Below are 16,390 nucleotides of genomic sequence, written 5' to 3'. Positions count from 1 at the left end.
TCAACCCGATCGAGTATGATCGGATTAATTGACACCTCCCTGCTGGCGGCCGATTGGCCCCGAGTCTGCAGGGGGCGGCGTTGCACCAGCAGCTCTTGTGAGCTGCTGGTGCAATGCTGAATACGGAGAGCGTATTGCTCTCCACATTCAGCGAGGTCTTGTGGACCTGATCTGCACTGTCGGATCAGGTCTGCAAGACCTATGATACATAGGCCTTGAAGTCTAAGATCACATAAAAGTGGTTATGTAAAATACCTTACTTCACTACTCTTAAATCTATGTGTCTAATTTATTACCACATTAATTTTTTTATCTTCCCAACACCTTCCTTCATGCATTTTTACTATGCATAAATAACTGCTTCAATATAGAGTATATGCATTGTAGTTGTAAACATAGTAGCAGATATATACTGCTCAATTACAGGAACAAATCCATACAAAGCAAAAAAGAGAGAAAGGGTTAATGGTGTTTATGAGCTACTTCTTTTCTTCGAAAGTTGCTGGATATAGTTATTGAAACAAGTTCTTGCAAACACTATTTCAGCAGAGTCCTGGATAACTCTTGTATAGATCAAAATAACCTTTGCTAGAGTGTAAAGAAAAGTATATTCAGGGAATGGCGTATAGTCCCTCTGACTTAGCAATGTAAAGTCAATATTAGCACTCAGCATGAAATAACAGCAACAATTCTCGCTAAATGCTGAAACATAAGCAGGTATGCACTCACCACTTCAGTCCTCTTGTAGCGTAGAGATCATCTGGTCTAGTGGAGCCGGTATCCCTGTTCCTCCGTCTCACAAGTGCAGCGTCTTTGCATAGGCTGTAATCCGTTTCCTCATGCAAGCTGCTTGTGGCGTACCACGTGATAAGGGATCGGCCTATCCTCGGGCAGACCATGTATTTTCCTCTATGACGTTACAGGTGGGCGGAACAGTCACGCCAGACTGAATGTGCATGTAGACTTCCCAGTAAAACACCAGTTTTTGACAAACATTCGGTTGTCAGTATGCCAAACACAGTGTTTATGAGATAGACATCCAGCATAATTTAGGCAAGTGTTAGAAGTCCAGGGTCCGTTGGTGGGAGTGCATACCGCCAAAAGTGCTTTTAGGTGTAGCAAATTAGGAGATAATTTCCAAAAAAGGCAAATAGCAAGCTTCGTAGATAAAGGAGTGGAACCCCCACTTTCCACTATAAATGTAAAAAAATATTTCCAAAACGAAGCAACTGGTAAAAAACGTGTATCCTTTATTCCTTTAAAAGCGTATGTAAAGGACATACAACAACATGGATAGGGTTCAGACAATAGAACTCTGAACGGTTTCGGTCATATTGACCGTAATCATAGAATAGCACCTGTTAGGGGGTGCTCCCTTTTATGCTGAGCAATCCATGTTCATTGGTTAAAAACATTTTGTATATTGCTGATCACCTTAACCCTATAGATACCTAATTCCCCTTTAAGCATAAATTGGGAAATTAACAATGTAATATAAGCATAAATACATGAATAACAGACAATGGTAATGAAGAAACAATATTAAGAGTACAGTCTAGAGAATATAGATTATTTTAACAGCTTAACAGAAAACAAATGAGTTAATATTCTGAACACATCGGGACAATGAATTATTTGAATCAGCACAGAAAATAAAGTATACAAACATATTGTTTACAGTACATGCTTCATGTTTTGATTATTGTGTATAATGAACTCAAAAACAAAATTTCTTTAATACTACTTGTCCATCCTCATTAGAAACAAAAAGAGGAAGAGGTAGTAACCACCAACACCTAATATATGAAGGAATGGTAGACACCATAAAAATGAACATGAACATGAGTGTAAGCAAAAACACATACACATATATGGGCCTATAATGGTTTAACAAGATAACAATAACCATATAGATAGATAACTAATAACACTCTCGAAACGTACATTAAGATAAAGTGTGCGTCACTAAACTATGCGGTATATATTGTTTTATCTATGTGTTTAACCCATATAAACTTATGAGTCAATAGAATCTAAACACATAAACTTGTTAGAAAATAGCTCATATATTCACTTTCATTAGTGTGTGTTTTAGTCATATGTCTGTGATCTCCCTATGTAATTATCTTTGCCAGTAATTTATGATTTCATATTCAGAGTTGTAGCCATATGGTAGTAGACATTTAGTTTTAAAAATCCAATATGTTTCTTGTTTGCATAATATAGATAGTTTGTCACCACCCCTTGGTGGTGTGGTTATCTGTTCTATAGCTTGCCATTTAAAGGATGTAACATCCTGGTGATGGAAATCTATAAAATGAGTAGAAAGTGCTGAACAAGTACGTTTATTAGAGATATAGGATAGATGTTCTCTAATACGTTTGCCTACTTTTCGGGTAGTTCTACCTGTGTACTGTTTTTTTGCAGATAGTGCATTCAATTATGTAAATTACAAAAGTACTTTTGCAATTGACACAACCTTTGGTATTGAATTCTTGTCCCGTTACATGGGACTTGAATGTTTGTGAAATGTTTATATGATCACAAGAGGTACAAACTTTTTTGCCACATTTGAATGTACCATTATGTCTCAACCAAGATGACCCTGAATGTTTTTCATTTTTTAACATGCTGGGGGCTAAGATGTTACCTAGGGTCACATTTCTTTTTGGGACGAACATGCAACCCTGTTCAACTGTGTCCCTTAAATCCTTGTCCCCCATGAGTATTGGTAAATTCTTTTTAATGATTCTACAGACATCATCATATTGAGAAGAGTATGACGTGATGAATTTAAGATTGTGTTTTGAATTTGTAGTTTCGTGTTGATTTTTCTAATGCACTTTCCCTATTAGTATCCTTGACTTCAAAAAATGCTTTGTCTATGACTTTAGTGGGATAACCCCTCTTTTGCATTCTTGTTTTTAAATCTCTGCTCTCTCACCGAAAAGCATCCTCATGTGTACAGTTTCTTTTTGCCCGCAGGAATTGACTTTTCGCAATTCCTTTGAACACATGTTGCGGATGGCAACTGCGGGCATGTAGAAGACTATTGCCTGAAATAGGCTTTCGGTAGAGAGCAGAGATAATGGTTCCTCCTTCTGGATCACCAGTAAGGGAGATGTCAAGAAAGTTGATGTTCTTTTTTTGCCATTCATGGGTGAACTGTAGTCCCACCCTATTGTCATTTAAGGTGGTGACATACTCATTAGCAGTTTCAAAGTCAGATGACCATACTATCAGTAGGTCATCAATAAACCTGACATATTTCACAATATGTTCTGAAGGGGCAGTACTACCTCCATAGACCTGGCCCCTCTCCCACCAACCCATATACAGGTTGGCATAGGAGGGGGCAAATTTTGCCCCCATAGCAGTGCCACGTCTCTGGAGGTAGTAGCGCCCCTGAAACATGAAAAAATTGTGTTCTAGTAGAAATTTCACAATTCTTACAATCAGATCTTTAGACTTTACTGGGAGATCAGTGAACAAATCTAAGAAAAAAATCACAGCTTGTAGACCCTGAGTGTGAGGGATGGAGGAGTACAGTGACACAGCATCAATGGTAAGCCAACTGTACTCCTCCCTCCAAGTCACCGTTGCCAGAACCTGCAGCGCATGGGAGGTATCTCGTATATAACTGGGTAACAACAGAACCATGGGCTGTAAGAAATCATCTACCCACTTGGATAGGGGTTCCATTAAAGACCCTATACCCGCTACTATAGGCCTCCCCTTAACCTCACATATGCTTTTGTGAACTTTTGGGAGGTGGTGGAAGATGGGTGTCACTGGATCAGTAACCATACAAAGGTTAGCTGTTTCTTGATCCATGAGACCCTCCTCCACCACCTCATCCAAAAGATGTGATAGCTCTCTGGAGTACGTGGCAGTAGGATTCCTGGGTAAGATAGTATAAGTTTCCAAATCTCCAAGTTGTCTCAATGCTTCGTTCACATAATCTAACTTATCCATGACAACCACATTCCCGCCTTTGTCGGACTGCCTAATCACTATCCCTTCATTCTTTTGTAGATTTAGTAGGGCTTCTCATTCCCTGTTAGTCAGGTTAGAGGGACTGGAGTGTAGGGAGTCACTGAGTTTAGTAAGATCCTCAACAACCCTCTCATGAAACACTTCCAGAATTTTTCCTCTACCCTGAGTGGGATAGAATTGTGATTTACTTTTGAATCTAGGTACAACCTTTTGGACCTGTGAAAAACTTGTTTCGTGACTTTCTCTACTTAAATCTTCAAGTGTGACTAGGGCACATGTGTCCTCAAAGGAAGTATGTTGGCTGACATTAGTATTTTGTGTGGAAGATTCCATGACTTCTGGTGTTTGGTGTGCTTTGTCTCTATAGAATTTTCTCAGAGTTAAATCTCTGGTCAATTTATTCAGATATAATATAGTCTGAAAAAGATTGAATTTTCTAGAGGGGACAAAGCCCAAACCTAGATTGAGAAGTCTGGTTTCAGTTTCTGTAAGCTGATAGCTGGAGATATTTATCACCATGTTCATCAATATTTTTTGATCTTGGAGTTTTTCCCTCTGAGTGCATATCTCGGTTGCTCTGCTGTTTCCTTGTTGTTTTTCACTGCTGCTATTGTGACACCCCCTCCCCCCCTTGGAATTGTTTGGGGACCTCTTGAAAAACCTGGGAGTTAGATTTTTGGGTTTGAGAATGGCAATGTATTTGGGCACTAGTTTTCAATCTAGCTCCCTGGTCAGTATGTGTCTTAAGGATGCTTTTTTGTGTATTGGTTCCTAAGTTGGAAATTGCAGAAGCATTAGCTGGTTCATCTACTTCTGAAAAGGCCTCATCACCTGATACACATTCAAAACTGGATGCAAATCGGTCCTCATCTGTGAGGTCATTCTCAGAATCAGAGAATATCACCTTTTTAAGGCTGCTTCCTGTATCCTGATTTGCATCCTGTTTTGATTGGTTGTTGTTTCGTTTGTATCTGCGCCTATTTTTATTTTTATTTTTCTTATTACTGTGTTGCAATTCTTCATTGTCTGCTTGGTTATACCATGACTTATTTCGCTGTTTACGCCTCCATACATAAACAATACCTAGAGAGTAATCCTTTTGATCCCTAAGGAATTTGGTGTGTTTTGTTTGTATAACCAATTTTTTTGATTCCTCTATGGTTTGTTTGTAAATGTTCTCAAATCTGGTGTATATTTCACAGCTAGTAAATCTAGACATTTCTAATTCAACATTTGCAATTTTAGTTTTAGTTTCACACAGTATTACATCCTTGTACTCTATAAGGAGAGAAATAAGTTTCAGTGAACACTCTGTAAGGGATTGGTTCCATTTATCTATGTACTGCTGATCTTTAATATCATAGGTGGGAAACTTGTTGAGCCTGAGGCCCCTAGGAATCATTTTAAGACCTAAATATTTGGTTAGTATCCATTTGTCCCATTTCTTTTTTTTTTTTTAAATAAATTTTTATTGAGGTTTTGCATAATATACATAAGACAAAAAACATAAACCGCCTTTTGGTACTGGAAAATAATACAAATACAATTGAACAACATATTTCAACGATTATATGAATCACAATAGATAGGCAGATGAAACCTTGATTTTATAATAGATTAGTATAGGTGTCTGACCTATTGAAATCTTAAGTTTTCTTGTGTATATAGCAAATAACTGGAGGTCAGATAGATAGCTCTTTATGAGCTGCAAGAAGAGAAGAAATGGGTATATGTTATGGGGAGGGGGAATTTCAGCGGGTAAGCACCGCTTTCAATATAAGGGGAGGGTTGGAGGGCAGGGCCATAAGTATAAACACTAATATCTATATCTACAGTCAGATGTCATATAAGATATAAGATATAGTAGGACCTCCTAAAAAAAAAAAAAAAAGTTATTGGAGAATTAGTTAAATAAGATAATGCCGATGAAGGTTATACTCCAATTAACATCTTAGCATTATATATATAGGTTAGTGACTGATATGGACGCATACTCAAATAGCAAGGGGATTTAGAGATATATGGGTTTACTAAATAACTAGTAGGCTATATGCTGTAATGATGGTTCTAACCATGTGCCCATGCAATGATTACTAAACCTAAATATACATAGGTGGGGTGTCAAAAATAGCGAAACGAAAGGTCATCAATAATATACATGTTCTGATACAGATTAATGAGACATATTAGATTAAGGGTAAACTCCAGCAGTAAATGCCCAAATAATCTACCTAGATCTGCAGTAATTGCTTACGTATGGAACCTATTGTACTAGTATATCATCGAGGCCAGATAACAGATAATAACTAAAATATCTGCAGATTGTACAGACTGCCCAGTCGTTCGGTTGAGTTAATAAGTGTGGTTAACATACATATTATTTTGTCCGAGGGTCATATTGAACTAGTGTTCTGAATATCATAATCTACAGCCATCAGTACCATCTTAGTCAGAGGTGGCAAAGGATAGACACGTACAAAACAGACAACCTCCTTCAGAATTAGGAAACCTCTATAGTCAAGTATGATTGTCACGTTATGCTGGGTCATGAGACTTGATAGTAAAAAGATTGGGCTTAATGAGATCTGACCTGCTGGGAATATACAATATCAGAGAGGATGATCTTGAGTAGTTTTAAACTGCTTTTTATTACCAAGGCCTTAATTGTAACGATTATATTTAAAAGCCCATATCCTGAGGGGATATAATAAACTGTCCTCGCAATACTTGAGACTTGGGTGAATGTAAAGCTAGTTAATAACTTTATTTTATTTTATTTTTTTACTAAATCAACGCCTTAAGTAAGGTATATACAAAATTGCAGCAAGTCAATATACCCCAGAGAATCCAAACCCAGTACTTGTGATGTAGCTGCCAGGATATAGGTTAATAGTGGTTCTAGCCATATTATTGTAAGTATTAGTGAAGTAATGTTAGTGTACGCATTGGAGTGACCTCCATACAGTATAAGTCTCCCTAGCCAGACAATTAGTTGTGCAGGTTTATTCTAAATAGTAGTATAAGGCTCTATCACCCGACTAACTAACTTTTAACACCCACTTAACAGCTAGATAAACCTGCAACATGAAAAGAATCATACAAGTTTCAGAGGCATAACATGACCTTATAAACAATTATGGGAACATAGAATATCAAATACATTAAGTGAGCATAATAGCAAGGAAGCAAAAACATATATTTGTGGGCAAATGTGAAACAAACTATATTTTAGCTAAGACTTGTAGTTTAAGGTCCAAAGAATTGTCCCTCATAGATAAACATGTTCAGATAACTATTAGTACTAGGTTAAAATTAAATAAAGTAATCATAACTTGAGAGCCATTATCAGACACATGAAACAAGGTATAATTCCCTAGCATCATTCATAATAAGAACTGTGTGTACAGAGCTGTATATGGCAAACAACCACATAGTGTATACAGTTAATAGATCTATCAAAGAGTCCCATTGCTCCATCCCCAGGTTGTATAATTGAATGGAATAGAGAAATACATGAGGATCGCTTCGATGAGAGGAAAGTCCATGTGAGACATGGATTACTGCCTCACAGAGCTCGGCCATCAAAACTAACACCAACCTATTGCAGAAATGCTCTAGATGCTGTATTAAATATGTGGATGTCTATAACAAAGGGTCTAAGGCTCTGTCTGTTAACCATTTTCATAAGTACTCAGTGCCCTAATAAACTATATTTCACAAAGGAAAGAAGGTGGGATAGAGTTCCGGTGTAGGGCAGAAAGTCAAGGAGTTTTGTAGAATAATTCTGCTCTCCACAGTACATGTCAACTAAAAAGCGATAAAGAAGCATGTGGGGATTCAGCTAAACCATTTACCCTATCCCAGTTCTGAGGGCTAAGGACGTAGGAACTGCTGAGAAATACTGGCCAATATCCACGCTGACCTCACTAAGGCAGGTCTTCTGGTGCTGCAGGGTGAATCTGTCAGGACATCTTGATCCATACAAATATAGCACTCTCTCACTTCCACCCGACAGCCTCAGAGCACTAGATGAATGCTTGTAGTACATGTTAGGCACAAAGTCAACTGTGTGCTCATAAAAATATAAAGAACTGCATAATCGCTGACCGGATTTCACCGGGTGCCGGTTATCACATCTGTTCACAGTACTTACTGGCAATCGATTCTCCACTGTGCCCTCAGAGTCGAGTAGCTTTCCCATTATAGAGGAGGTCAAAGGTAGATAGGGTACATGCAATCGGTGTACAGCAGTGGTAACAGCACTTAGCTGCTTAGAGGATTGAGCAGTGGGCATCGGCATATGAGCTGCAGAATCCACTCGCTCCACTATAGCTGTTGACGCCTCTTCCCTGTTTTCAAAGCCGCGCTGCAACTCATACTTAAGGTCATGGAACTGGTGTGTCATACACCGGTCCAAATCTGCCAAGAGAGCCCTTATTTCACAGTAGGAATCCCTCATAATAAAGCAGCAGAACGTATTGTCTTTAGCTAGTATGGCTGATTTACCGTAGTTAAAGAAATCTAAGATGAAGCGTGGTAGTTCTCACCACATGGCCGCACTTTACAGCGTAATTTATCTTGATATCTCCCGAAGTGGTGCAATTGTGGTCTTATTTTGGATAGCAAAATGATATCTCAGGACTCATCCATGAACAGAGCGATTTAAAACTAATAGTATGTAGGAAATCCTTAAAATTAAAGCTTAAAACCAGGAGCTGTATAAGAACACGTCTGGTCTCCTTAGCGGTTGGCCCCGCCCCCCCCCATTTGTCCCATTTTAATCTTTGCTCTTTTAGTTTTAGATATTCAAAGTCCTGAAATAAATCTCCCAGTTTTATGTTAGGTGAATCACAATTGAAGACATCCTCTAGATCTAGACAGTCCAAATTATCTTCATCAATGTCCTTGTATGTATGGGTGTTATCCATGATGTGTAAGTCCTAATTGTTTAATGAAATATATTATGCACCGATGTCCACTAATATATAGACAATATGACAATTAGTGCATGTAGAATAGATTTATGCCTTATGGATATGTATATTTAGATCATACATATATAATATAATGCTCTTGACCAGAGATTTAACTCTGAGAAAATTCTATAGAGACAAAGCACACCAAACACCAGAAGTCACGGAATCTTCCACACAAAATACTAATGTCAGCCAACATACTTCCTTTGAGGACACATGTGCCCTAGTCACACTTGAAGATTTAAGTAGAGAAAGTCACGAAACAAGTTTTTCACAGGTCCAAAAGGTTGTACCTAGATTCAAAAGTAAATCACAATTCTATCCCACTCAGGCTAGAGGAAAAATTCTGGAAGTGTTTCATGAGAGGGTTGTTGAGGATCTTACTAAACTCAGTGACTCCCTACACTCCAGTCCCTCTAACCTGACTAACAGGGAATGAGAAGCCCTACTAAATCTACAAAAGAATGAAGGGATAGTGATTAGGCAGTCCGACAAAGGCGGGAATGTGGTTGTCATGGATAAGTTAGATTATGTGAACGAAGCATTGAGACAACTTGGAGATTTGGAAACTTATACTATCTTACCCAGGAATCCTACTGCCACGTACTCCAGAGAGCTATCACATCTTTTGGATGAGGTGGTGGAGGAGGGTCTCATGGATCAAGAAACAGCTAACCTTTGTATGGTTACTGATCCAGTGACACCCATCTTCCACCACCTCCCAAAAGTTCACAAAAGCATATGTGAGGTTAAGGGGAGGCCTATAGTAGCGGGTATAGGGTCTTTAATGGAACCCCTATCCAAGTGGGTAGATGATTTCTTACAGCCCATGGTTCTGTTGTTACCCAGTTATATACGAGATACCTCCCATGCGCTGCAGGTTCTGGAGACGGTGACTTGGAGGGAGGAGTGCAGTTGGCTTACCATTGATGCTGTGTCACTGTACTCCTCCATCCCTCACACTCAGGGTCTACAAGCTGTGAATTTTTTCTTAGATTTGTTCACTGATCTCCCAGTAAAGTCTAAAGATCTGATTGTAAGAATTGTGAAATTTCTACTAGAACACAATTTCTTCATGTTTCAGGGGCACTACTACCTCCAGAGACGTGGCACTGCTATGGGGGCAAAATTTGCCCCCTCCTATGCCAACTTGTATATGGGTTGGTGGGAGAGGGGCCACGTCTATGGAGGTAGTACCGCCCCTTCAGAACATATTGTGAAATATGTCAGGTTTATTGATGACCTACTGATAGTATGGTCATCTGACTTTGAAACTGCTAATGAGTATGTCACCACCTTAAATGACAATAGGGTGGGACTACAGTTCACCCATGAATGGCAAAAAAAGAACATCAACTTTCTTGACATCTCCCTTACTGGTGATCCAGAAGGAGGAACCATTATCTCTGCTCTCTACCGAAAGCCTATTTCAGGCAATAGTCTTCTACATGCCCGCAGTTGCCATCCGCAACATGTGTTCAAAGGAATTGCAAAAAGTCAATTCCTGAGGGCAAAAAGAAACTGTACACATGAGGATGCCTTTCGGTTAGAGAGCAGAGATTTAAAAACAAGAATGCAAAAGAGGGGTTATCCCACTAAAGTCATAGACAAAGCATTTTTTGAAGTCAAGGATACTAATAGGGCAAGTGCATTAGAAAAATCAACACGAAACTCTACAAATTCAAAACACAATCTTAAATTCATCACGTCATACTCTTCTCAATATGATGACGTCTGTAGAATCATTAAAAAGAATTTACCAATACTCATGGGGGACAAGGGTTTAAGGGACACAGTTGAACAGGGTTGCATGTTCGTCCCAAAAAGAAATGTGACCCTAGGTAACATCTTAGCCCCCAGCATGTTAAAAAATGAAAAACATTCAGGGTCATCTTGGTTGAGACATAATGGTACATTCAAATGTGGCAAAAAAGTTTGTACCTCTTGTGATCATATAAACATTTCACAAACATTCAAGTCCCATGTAACGGGAGAAGAATTCAATACCAAAGGTTGTGTCAATTGCAAAAGTACTTTTGTAATTTACATAATTGAATGCAAAACAGTACACAGGTAGAACTACCCGAAAAGTAGGCAAACGTATTAGAGAACATCTATCCTATATCTCTAATAAATGTACTTGTTCAGCACTTTCTACTCATTTTATAGATTTCCATCACCAGGATGTTACATCCTTTAAATGGCAAGCTATAGAACAGATAACCACACCACCAAGGGGTGGTGACAAACTATCTATATTATGCAAACAAGAAACATATTGGATTTTTAAAACTAAATGTCTACTACCATATGGCTACAACTCTGAATATGAAATCATAAATTACTGGCAAAGATAATTACATAGGGAGATCACAGACATATGACTAAAACACACACTAATGAAAGTGAATATATGAGCTATTTTCTAACAAGTTTATGTGTTTAGATTCTATTGACTCATAAGTTTATATGGGTTAAACACATAGATAAAACAATATATACCGCATAGTTTAGTGACGCACACTTTATCTTAATGTACGTTTCGAGAGTGTTATTAGTTATCTATCTATATGGTTATTGTTATCTTGTTAAACCATTATAGGCCCATATATGTGTATGTGTTTTTGCTTACACTCATGTTCATGTTCATTTTTATGGTGTCTACCATTCCTTCATATATTAGTTGTTGGTGGTTACTACCTCTTCCTCTTTTTGTTTCTAATGAGGATGGACAAGTAGTATTAAAGAAATTTTGTTTTTGAGTTCATTATACACAATAATCAAAACATGAAGCATGTACTGTAAACAATATGTTTGTATACTTTATTTTCTGTGCTGATTCAAATAATTCATTGTCCCGATGTGTTCAGAATATTAACTCATTTGTTTTCTGTTAAGCTGTTAAAATAATCTATATTCTCTAGACTGTACTCTTAATATTGTTTCTTCATTACCATTGTCTGTTATTCATGTATTTATGCTTATATTACATTGTTAATTTCCCAATTTATGCTTAAAGGGGAATTAGGTATCTATAGGGTTAAGGTGATCAGCAATATACAAAATGTTTTTAACCAATGAACATGGATTGCTCAGCATAAAAGGGAGCACCCCCTAACAGGTGCTATTCTATGATTACGGTCAATATGACCGAAACCGGTCAGAGTTCTATTGTCTGAACCCTATCCATGTTGTTGTATGTCCTTTACATACGCTTTTAAAGGAATAAAGGATACACGTTTTTTACCAGTTGCTTCGTTTTGGAAATATTTTTTTAAATCCATACAAAGTTACTAAATTCTTTACCTATAGACAGTCCCATCACTACATCCATTTAACTCTTCCCCTTATTTCAGTTATTAAATTACCACTTATATTTGGGTCACTATAAGTGTTTAAGCTTACAAGTAGTGCAAGTATCTGAACTTGTGCTTACACCACTGATAAATGTGAATCCTATAGGTGTGAAAAAAAAACGATTCTCGGAACAGAAGTTCCACAGAAAATTCAAATATAATTGCATCTCAAAATTATATATGTATGTATAGGAGGGAGGAGAAAATACTACTTATAAAGACCAATCAGGTGCAACCCTTTAAAAAAATATTATAAATACTCAAACTATAGAAAAGATCAAAGTGGCATATAATACTGTCACTTTAAAGAAAGGGATATTTGCACTCATAAATCTTTAGAGAGGCAATCTCTCATTTATTAATATGCCTTAAACACAAGTATCATTGACTGGAAAATGTAACAAAGATCTTGCGCTGAGAAACACAAAACATACAAAAACAATAAACATTGCTTTATAAAAGTACAGAGAGACAACCCCTTATATGTGGATATATACTCAAATACAGTCCTCTAAAAGCGTGATCGCAACCAAATGACTGCATCCAAGATTTAATTTAATTTACTCACGCAGTCCTCAAGGAAATTCAGCTGGCCAGAAAGCTGAAAATCTCGAGGTATACCTCTTTGCTTCAAACAAAACCGCCTTAAGGTTCCTTAACATGGATACTCCGGTCTTACGAAGTGACGTCAGAGGTGGGAGTGCTGGTGTCCTAACACACCCCTCATTCGATTGGTCGACTTCCAAACACCAAAACCTTATAGGCAAATCTGCCTGTCAGCAGCAGGATACACAAAGACAGCTTGTTGTATAGCAGCGTAGTTGCAACCTTGGGAAGACTGAGCCCAAATTTTGCAAATACACAGTTCTGTGTTCCAATGCCCAGCAGGGTATGTCCGATCCAACCTATTCTAGGTATCTCACGGATGTCCGGAAACTCCTCCTAACGGCATTCTTAGTAGCTGGAAAGTTCATACATCTAAAAGAGGGTAACCTTGTCCCAAAGGTAATGTTTATAGCAACAAAGTCCATAAGCAAATGTTGCAAATGGAAAAACACACTTAGTGCCATTAAAATTCAAATATAATTGCATCTCAATCCCATTGCATAAAATCTAGATACTCCCACCCCTTAGGGAGAAAAAAAAACAAACAAACAAAAAAAACTATTACATAAATGCAGTGTGAATCCCCATAGCATCAATAGTAGTTTTGCCTATCCCATTACTATAACCATTTAACCCTTCCCCTTATTTCAGTTAATCAATTACCATTAATATCTTATTATTATTGCTATAAGTATTTGTGTTTACAAAAAATAATACAGATAACTAAGCTTGTGTATACACCACTAATACATGTAAGTCCACTAGGTGTAGAAACATTTCTAAGAACACAAAGATCCAGCAAAAAAATCTATGTATGCTTGCATCTCACACCATTGCTTAAGATCTGCATATTCCACCACCTTGAGGGGGGGAAGAGAGGAAGAGAAATATATATATATATATATATAATAGCTAAACTTATGTTTACCCACTAACAATTATGAGTCCAATAAATGTAAGAACAATTCTAAAAACCCAGAAAGTTCAATAAGAATTCCATATATTTTGCATCACAACGCCATTGCTTAAGTTCTACTTATTCCAGCATCTTAAAAAAAAAAAAAAAAATTTACTCCATGAATATAATTAACAGCCCTTGAAGGGAGGCCATCCCCTTGCCTTACTTGGCATTTTTCTCAAAAAACAGTTGGGCTTGTTCTGGTGTGTCAAACACAAAAAAATCATCACCTACTTTCACCCTTAACCTAGCAGGGTATAGCAGAGAAACAAATGTCCCTTCTTTAACCAATTGGGAGCACATATTTGAAAATGATCTTCTTTTTGTCACAGTCTCATAGGAGAAATCTTGAAAAATAAATATTTTCCCTTCTTGATACATTAAGTCCTTTATACTTCTCTAGGCTCTAATTAGCTCAATTTTAGCCTGGTAATTCAAATAATTCACCACCACCGGTCTTGGCCTATTTGGTGTCTGCTCCATTCTTGACTCTGAAGTGTCCTGTATTCTCCAAGTTCTATGGACTCTTTCCACAGTAAATCTAACACCTGAGCCTTCCAACTTTAATAGTGTGGGTAATATTTCTTCTGCAAATTGCACCAGATTTTCTGTACTCCATTCTTCAGGCAAACCTATTATCCTAAAGTTGTTTCATCTGCTCCTATCTTCTAGCTCCTCCAATTTGGCAGTTAATCTTTGATTTTCAGGATCATTTCAATTTTAGGTTCCAAGGCAATTTGCTTATCTTCACAATCAGAGAGTCTTTGTTCTGTTTCAGTAATTCTGCTGTTTTGACTTTTAATATCTTCCATGATTGTGGAGAGTTTTAGATTAATTTTCTCCATTTTGGGAATATAAGTGCTGATACCTGTGTGGCTATAGTATTAGTCTCATATGTTTCTTCTCCCTTTTCCTCAAGCATTGAATCACCCGCTGTACTTGCATTTTTTTTTTTTTTTTTCTCCCTAGGTTTAATCTCTGGGGACATCATTTGAATTTTTATATATTTGTCCATTTACTCAGACTTAGTTTTTTAACCATTAAATCACCCTTAGGCGTACCTTCCATCTAAACTTATTGTGAACTTAACGCCTTTGTTATAGTGCTGCTAAAAAAGTACCACAGTGTCTGTTTTTAGCAAGGACTTAGTGACCCCCTTCCCCCTTTTCCACACTGTTCCAGGCAAAAAAGAAATGGAGAAAGTTTATTTCCAAGAAACAGTTGCTTATGTCCTTAAGCTTTCCTTGTGGTTGCACCCAATCTTATAAAGAGTATGGCTCTATTCAATTCACTGCCATACTCAAAGTATGTGGATAATGCTCCTTAAACGCTTCTTCCAACAATTTCCCATTACCACATGTTACATTAATATGTGTGCCCATTTACCCCATGTCAGACTCACACACATATTTCACTTTAAAGTCACCAAGAACTCTGCTGAAACTTTGAAAACAATTTTTTATGCAGATCTTTTACTTTCAATTAAATGCCCCTTTCTTTGGGTTGTTTAGGGGTGCAAGTCTCCACCACAACTTATAGAATGTTATTTAAGGTTACCTTGAGTAGAAGCATAACATAAAGTACTGCGGTTTCAGTAGACTGGCTCCTCAGAGTAAGGACCTACGTCTTTTACCAAGCCGTGATGAAAGGAAAGGGGTTGGAACTTCAGCCGTGTTTGCTAGGGAAGAGAATTGCCTCTTTGCTTTGGCTCAGTGCTACTGCCGCACCCTCGCCTACTCTCCCCAGCTCTGCTCCACGCTGTCTTCCGCCGCTTACAACATGATGACGTCACCACTCAGCACTTCCCCCTCATTTTTACATCTTTAGCAGAAGTCTATAACAATCCAGATTGGCCCAATAGCCTGCAAACCATTGGACTAAATAAAAAAATATTATGTAAAATGTAATACAAATAATAACAAATAAACATAAATATCAATAAACAAAAAGTAGATATTAAGGAAATAAAAGTTATCATTATACATATTAAAAAATATAGAAATTTAAGCAAAGGTCGTACAGTAATAATATGACATATAAAAATGCAAATGATTTATTATCTCTACCTATATGATACAAGGTTTAATATTACTATTCATCAGTGTGGACCAGAAATTGAGTAGGTGTTCTCATAGAAAAAAATCTTATAGAAAAAAAATTATTAATCAATATTTATATTACCTAAGTTAAAGAGACAGTTCACCCAAAAATGTTCTCCCATTTAAATTGTTCCCAATTATCCATTTTACCTGCTGGAGTGTATTACATTGTTTACAAGTACCCCTATTTTGGCCTTTGAAATAGCCCAAAAAAACAGCTACTTAATATAAACAAATAAACCTGAAAATGCAATTTCTCCTACATTTTATACTCTGCAACTGGTATAACAAGTCACTGAAAATACATTAATATAAAATAATTTTACAATGTACTGTCCCTTTAAAGTTTGCAGACCCCACCCTTTTAATGCTAATTTGATCCCATTATCTACATGAGAA

Source organism: Bombina bombina, chromosome 7, assembly GCF_027579735.1.
Source record: "Bombina bombina isolate aBomBom1 chromosome 7, aBomBom1.pri, whole genome shotgun sequence".
NCBI classification, from domain to species: domain Eukaryota; kingdom Metazoa; phylum Chordata; class Amphibia; order Anura; family Bombinatoridae; genus Bombina; species Bombina bombina.
The sequence above is the reverse complement of the archived record's forward strand: the minus strand, read 5'-3'. Positions refer to the sequence as shown.